A 7,085-nucleotide genomic window follows, 5' to 3' on the forward strand; every position below is an offset into this window, starting at 1 on the left:
GCAAAGAACAACTGTTTGGTAATCTCAGTGTTGTCAGGTATATTAGGACAGAGGAGAATATATAAAGAATAGGCCAGACTGTCCGGTATATGTGTAAGCAAAGAGACAATGGGCTGTAACCAGAGAGAAGGATCCAATGTAGTACTGTCGGAGTAAGAGACCCTATTTCAATTACCATGTTGGAACATCTGTATGTGTTCAAAGGGTAAATCAGGGTCTTCTGATTATGTTGCAGTAATTCATGCAGCTGTGATTCTTGAATCTTCTCTATAGATCCCTGCCTTCACTGTGATGTGATGTCTAATAAGAATAGAGATTCTGAAGCTTATACTTGGAGCTATAAGAAGATCCTGTCATATTTTAAACCTTTACCTCTTCACCTTCGAGGATTACCTTTTCCTCATTCTTCCTTGCATCTTCTCAGTTCCTGTTGATGAAAGATACAGGAAGAGATTTTCAAGGCCTTTTCCATGTAATTCGTGAAAAAAAAGGAATTTCACTTGGACTCATCCTGTGTGAGCGGTTCCCTTCATGGGGTATGGCAGAAGAATTGGGGGTTCTCATGGTGTCCAACCCTCCGGTTCTTTGGAATTATTTCACGATGTCAACAGACAAGTGCATGACTGTGCACCAAGAGTTGTTACTTGTCTTAACCTCTACAAGTTGTCCAGTATCCATCGTGGGCCTTGATGCTGATCTCAACCCTATTAGGTTGGCCATTGACCAGCACACAGTAGTGAATATATGTACAGTGGTACCTCTACATACGAATTTAATCCGTTCCACAACCGACTTCGGATGTAGAAAATGTTCGGATGTAGAAACGAATTTTCCCATAAGAATACATTGAAATAGGATTAATCCGTGGTTGAGCCCAAAAACCTATGATGACTCCTTAATAAATTACTACACATAATTACACATGACAATATGCACTCTAAATTAGATGATAGACATGTAAAAAAGAATAATTATCAAGAAATAATAAATAAGAAACGGGTTTTTAGCGTCACTTTACCTTAGAAAGTCCAGCGCAGGTGTTGGTCTTGCTACGCAGAGAGGAGACGGACGGACGGCGAGGAGGTAGAGAGGTTGACTACGATAAACGTACACTACCGTAACTTATTCTAACTTACACTAAGTGAACTTTAACCTAACTTAGCTTATTTATTTTTTTTATTTTTATATTTTATATTTTTTTTACATTTTCTTTTTTTCTTTTTGATGATTAATTTTAATCACTTTCACTCTACACTTAAAATTGATTGAATTTTTTTCTCTTCAATCTTTGCCGTTTTCTTTGTTTCACTTTCTTTCGCTTCACTCTTTGCCGTTTTCTTTGAACCACTTCCTTCCTCTTCATCACGAGTTCGCTTCGTAGTTTTTTTAAAGAAGCTATTGATAGAAAGTTGCTTGGTACAGCTTTTCAGAATGTTTTGAAAATAAATTAGGGAAACATCATCAAACTGCGCAACTACACGACAAACCTGCAATTTCTTTGGATGGTATTTGTCGATGAAGTCGACCACGTATTGATATTTTCCTAACACCTCTTTTATTTGCGCCGAACCTAACACATGTTCTACCTCCTCGATCCCTTCCTTGTCATCACTCATGTGCTCAGACATAGCATGAAGTTCCTTGAGCTCCTCTGTAGTAAGTTCGTCGTGATGTTCTTTTGCAAGTTCACTCACTCATGCTTTTCAATAATTCCTTGCTTTACTTCTAAAGAAAGCATTTCCTTATTCCTTTTCTCACCACTACCACTACCACTTGCGAAACTAAGCCTTTTAGGACCCATGATTTACGTAAAATACCGTAAAAGTATGAACGTAAAAAATCATGATTAAAACACAGTTAATAGCAGAACGCACAGGGCACAACCACACGAAGCCGACGAGAACAGAGGAATGTCCCAAGCCACGCTAATTGAGGGTCCCTCAGAGGTAGAAATGCTGCCTTCTATCGGCGGAAATAAGAAATACATCCGGCGCTATGAGTACCATCTACGTGCACGGGTATTGTTTACTTCGGGTGTCGAAAAAAAATTCGGGTGTAGAGTAGGAACGTGTTCGAATTGTACTTCGCGTGTCGAAAAATTCCGATACAACCAGTACGATGAAAATTGCTTACTTCGTGTGTCGAAATAAAATTCTGGTGTAGAGTCAAAAAATTGCTCGAATTTTACTTCGGATGTTGGAAAATTCGGATGTACAGTAGATACGTTTGTGTGTAGAGGTTCCACTGTACTATGGTTTAGTAATAATTATGTTTTTGGCCATATGCGCAGCAAAGTTTTAGAGGGTAGATATCTGGTGTTAGTTATGCTTGGTCTGCATATTCTGACTGGGGTTTGGTACCCATAATATTGTTGGCAAAGTATTTGACTCTCTGTTTTGAGAGGAAACTTCCAGTCAAGTTCACTGGGTTATTTCCTTCAACTTGCTAAAGCGATATCAGCCTGTAGTAAAGCAAGTTAGACTACAGGGTCTAATACCTGGAGTACCAGGATAGGCTGAGCTGGATAGGCATTGTTGATTTTAGAAAGGTGGTTTTCTGTATATTTACTTGAGAGAAGTTTTCTTATAATGTACCTAAAATGGCACCACCGTTTTCTTTGTACACTCAGGTTCCAATGTTTTTTTTTTTTTACCTTTTTAGCTTGAATATTTCCTCCTGTTTCTCTTACTTGAAGTGGGTATTAAAGTACAAATAATTAAGTATTTGATATTTACAAGTCATTTCATTTATGAGTTCGAATTTAACAACTTTTTGTACAAAGTATGTGTTAGTATTGTTTACTTAAGAGTTAAGATGATCTAATAAAATTAGAATCTGACAGCTACAAATGGCGTTTGCTTGATTTTATATATTAAGGCTGGGAGAGAACAAAGATCAGGTCTTCACTTGAGTACGTTTATTTTCCAACTCGCTTATACAGCTCAACATGTAAGTAGAATACACCAATTAGCACACTACTGAGTTACACCCTGGTCAATTACCACAACTACCAGTTATATATAATTAGGCTTAGTGGTAAACATACACAATACTCTTCCCTTCGTACAAGTAGCTATTGCTTCTGAAATATGAAACAAAATAGACCAACTTAAAATATTAACAATATCAACGTAGAACAGACTAACTTAAAATATTAACTTTTCCCTCCACGCTAATAAATATTGCTTGACAACTTAGAAAAGACCAACTTAAAAGATTAACAACAATCACCGAATAACAAAACAACATGAACAAAACAATAAACACTAAGTATTACAATAATGTAAATAAAACAAAATGTCTTCCACTGAAAATAACTAAAATTACTGTTTTAGGCATTTGATCTGATGGCTTGACCACTTTGTGGCTATTTCACATATTTCCGAATACAGTGCTTTACATAGTCTTTCAAATAAGTTGGTACCTTCCTAGTTCTTGTAGATCTCCTTGGCATAGAAGTAGTGTCTGGCACAGATATATCTGTTAAGACTGCACTGTGATCAGAACTTCCGATAGACCTAGTTGTTGGAAAATCCTGGTTGCTGGGTACATTTAAGTGTCCTTCGCTGTTCTGAGCATTTATGACAGGCCTACCCATTGCTGGTTTACTAACCCCACTTCCAACATGCGTTTTTACGCTATCTGACAGTTCAGTGATTGCTTTATCCTCTTCAACTTTATGTTTACTGTCCTCACCACACACATTGAACTGTGATGCATCCGCTGACATTTCAACTGGGTTCTCCCTGTATGCCGATCCGTCAACTCGACGCAGTTGGTCAATATGTCTTTTCCAGATGATGTCACCCACGGCAACATGATAAGAACATGGACTCAAACGTTCAGTCACAATCCCTGAAATCCAAGTTTCTTTTCTATTTCGATAGTCCCTGGCTAACACAGTATCTCCAATTGTAACTAGTCTCGTTGGTTTCTTAAATAAGTCACCAGATGATTGCTTTTGAATTCTTTCCGATGTGTTTGGACGCAGTAGGTCAAGACGAGTTTTCAACCGTCTACCCATCAATTCTGCCGGTGTGCGCTTGGTAGTGGTATGCGGGGTCGTGCGGTACGCGAGGAGAAAATCACAAAGTTTTTGATTTAATGAACTGTCTTTGCTATCACGTGCTTTCATACCACGCTTGAATGCAGTCTTGAATGTTTTTACAAAGCGTTCTGCTTGACCATTTGTACTTGGATGATATGGTGCAGTGAAGATATGTTTGATCCCATTGCTTTCAGTAAAAGCACGGAACTCAGCTGAAGTAAACTGTGGCCCATTGTCGGAGATAAGTTCATCACAAACTCCATGTTGTGCGAAGGTCTTTCTGATCACCTCTATTGTGCGCGTAGTGCTAGTTGACCTCATACGACAGACCTCTGGCCACTTTGAATATGCGTCCACCATTATGAACCACATTTCGCCTAAGAAAGGGCCAGCAAAATCAATATGGACTCTTTTCCATGGTCCTGCCGGCCATTTCCACGGATTTCCTTGAGCTACAAGCGGAACCGATTGCGTTTCTTGACATGCATAACATGACTGCACTGTTCGTTCAATGTCTTGATCAATGTTGGACCACCACACGTGCATTCTTGCTAATCCTTTCATTCTCACAATCCCTGGATGACAACTGTGTAATTCGTTAAGAACCTGTCCCTGAAACTTTTTAGGAACAATAATACGAACTCCCCAGAGCAAACAACCATCTTCTACTATGATCTCCTCACGACGGATATAGAATGGTTTGAGATCGCTACTGATATCTGCTGTATCTGGCCATCCCGTAGTGGTAAATAGCAATACTTTTGACAGCACAGGGTCATGTCTCACCTCTCTAGTAATGTGTTTTGCCAAAATCGGAAGTGCTTTAATTTGCGCAATGTTCAGCTCAGTTGCTTCAGATGTCCAATGTATAAATTCTTCTGCACAACCTTCTACTGGTAACGGAAGCCGTGACAATGCATCTGCATTGCAGTTTTGTTCTGACTTACGAACCTGAATGTCATAATCGTATGCAGCAAGCTGGATCGCCCATCTTTGTATTCTCGCAGCAGCCAATATGGGAATGCCTTTTTTCGGACTGAATATGAAACTCAGTGGTTTATTATCCGTGATCAGTGTGAATTTACGTCCATATAGATACTGATGGAATCTGTGGATTCCAAAAATGATTGCTAGTCCTTCCCTTTCCAATTGGGAATAATTCGCCTCGGCTTTTGTTAATGTACGAGATGCATATGCTATGGGTCGTTCACCATCTTCTGTTAGATGCGAAAGAACAGCTCCGAGCCCTTTTGGGGATGCATCAACTGCTAGTGTCACTGGCTTTTTAGGGTCATAATGAACCAAAACACCACAGTCTTTAGTTAATAATTCTACAACTTTGGTGAACGCCTCCTCGCATTCCGACGACCAACTCCATTTCCGATCCTTCTTCAAAAGTTCGGATAAAGGTGCAGCTACAGAAGATAAGTTCGGTGCATATCGGCGGTAATGATTGACGAGTCCTAAGAACGACTGCATTTCTGCTCTATTTGTTGGGCGCGGTGCGTCTCTAACATCTGCTGTGGTTGCCTCATCTATTCTCAGGCCTTCCTTGTCTACTACGAAACTCAGCCATTTCATGGATGGTCTGAAAAAGGCACACTTAGGCAGGTTACAACGGAGACCATTATCTTCAAGCCTCTGCAATACGTCATCTAGATTCTGCAAATGTTCTTGATCATTACGGCCAGTCACGCTGATATCATCCATATTGCATGCACATGCTACTCCTTGTAGAACCATGTCCATCATTGATTGAAATAGCTGAGGTGCGCAAGATACTCCGAATGGTAATCGAGTATAGCGGAACAAACCCAGAGGGGTATTAATTGTCAGATACTTTCGTGATTCTTCTGCCACTTCTATCTGTTTATATGCGTTTGATAAGTCTACTTTTGAAAACATCATGCCTCCATTCAACTTATGGTATAGATCATCCATACGTGGCATTGGATATTCTGGATTTTCAAGGTACTTGTTCACTGTGACTTTAAAGTCCCCACAAACCCTGATTGATCCATCGGCTTTCTTGACAGGAACAATGGGAGCGGCCCATTCACTATATTCAACACGTTCCAGGATTCCCTCCCGTTCCTCTTTAAGAATTGCCTCCTTCACTTCATCTAGAATTGCATACGGAACTGGCCTTGCTTTGAAGAACACCGGTTTTGTTTCAGGTTTGACGCGCAGTTCAGCTTTAAAATTTACCGCTTTTCCCAGTTCTGATTTGAAAACTGCCTCATGTTTTCTAAGAATTCTTTGTAACTCTGGAGGATATTCATTAAATGAATCAGTTCTGCTTGTTACAATGTTATTGATACACAATGCCTCCCAGTCTAATCGAATATGCGCTAACCAGTCCCTTCCGAATAGTGCTGGTCCGTCACTGTGCACAACATAGAGTGGTAATCTTTTAATCCTTTGGCCCTGATACTGAACGTTAACATAACATATTCCTATTACTGGTACGTTGTCTCCAGTGATTGTTTTCAGAACCATGTTGCTGGGTGCTCTCCTCATCTCCTTTTCCTTACTGTACAATGTGGGCTTCAAGAAAACCCCACAGGCATATCTAAGGGACCACTGGTTTTGGAGAAGGAACTCTGTGAGAACCCTGACACTAGGTCGTCTCAGTTGAACTAAAGCTGTGTTTCCTTCTGGAGAGAGACCTTCAATTCTGGCTGCTTTGGTCTCCATTTGCCTGAGAAGCAATGGGGGAGATGAATGCTCTGATCATTTTGGATCTGAATTAATTTGAATTAAACTTTTCTTAACTTCTCACCCCATCTTTGGCTTTTCAGACAAGATACCTAATCCTGAGGACTCAGAGACTTGACCCTAAAAGATAAACTGATAAGTTTGCTGTTTTATAACCATACATTCCCTAGAGTGGCTTTGCAATGGAGTGTTTTTTTTTATACCAAAACAGTAACCATAGAGTTATAACCTATTACTGTAAGGTTGGGATGCACATGTGAAGGATAGAGTGGCTATGGGTATTTAATAATAAATTAAACTTCATAGCTTCTCAAGACCA

Source organism: Palaemon carinicauda, chromosome 35 (assembly GCF_036898095.1).
Source record: "Palaemon carinicauda isolate YSFRI2023 chromosome 35, ASM3689809v2, whole genome shotgun sequence".
NCBI classification, from domain to species: Eukaryota; Metazoa; Arthropoda; class Malacostraca; order Decapoda; family Palaemonidae; genus Palaemon; species Palaemon carinicauda.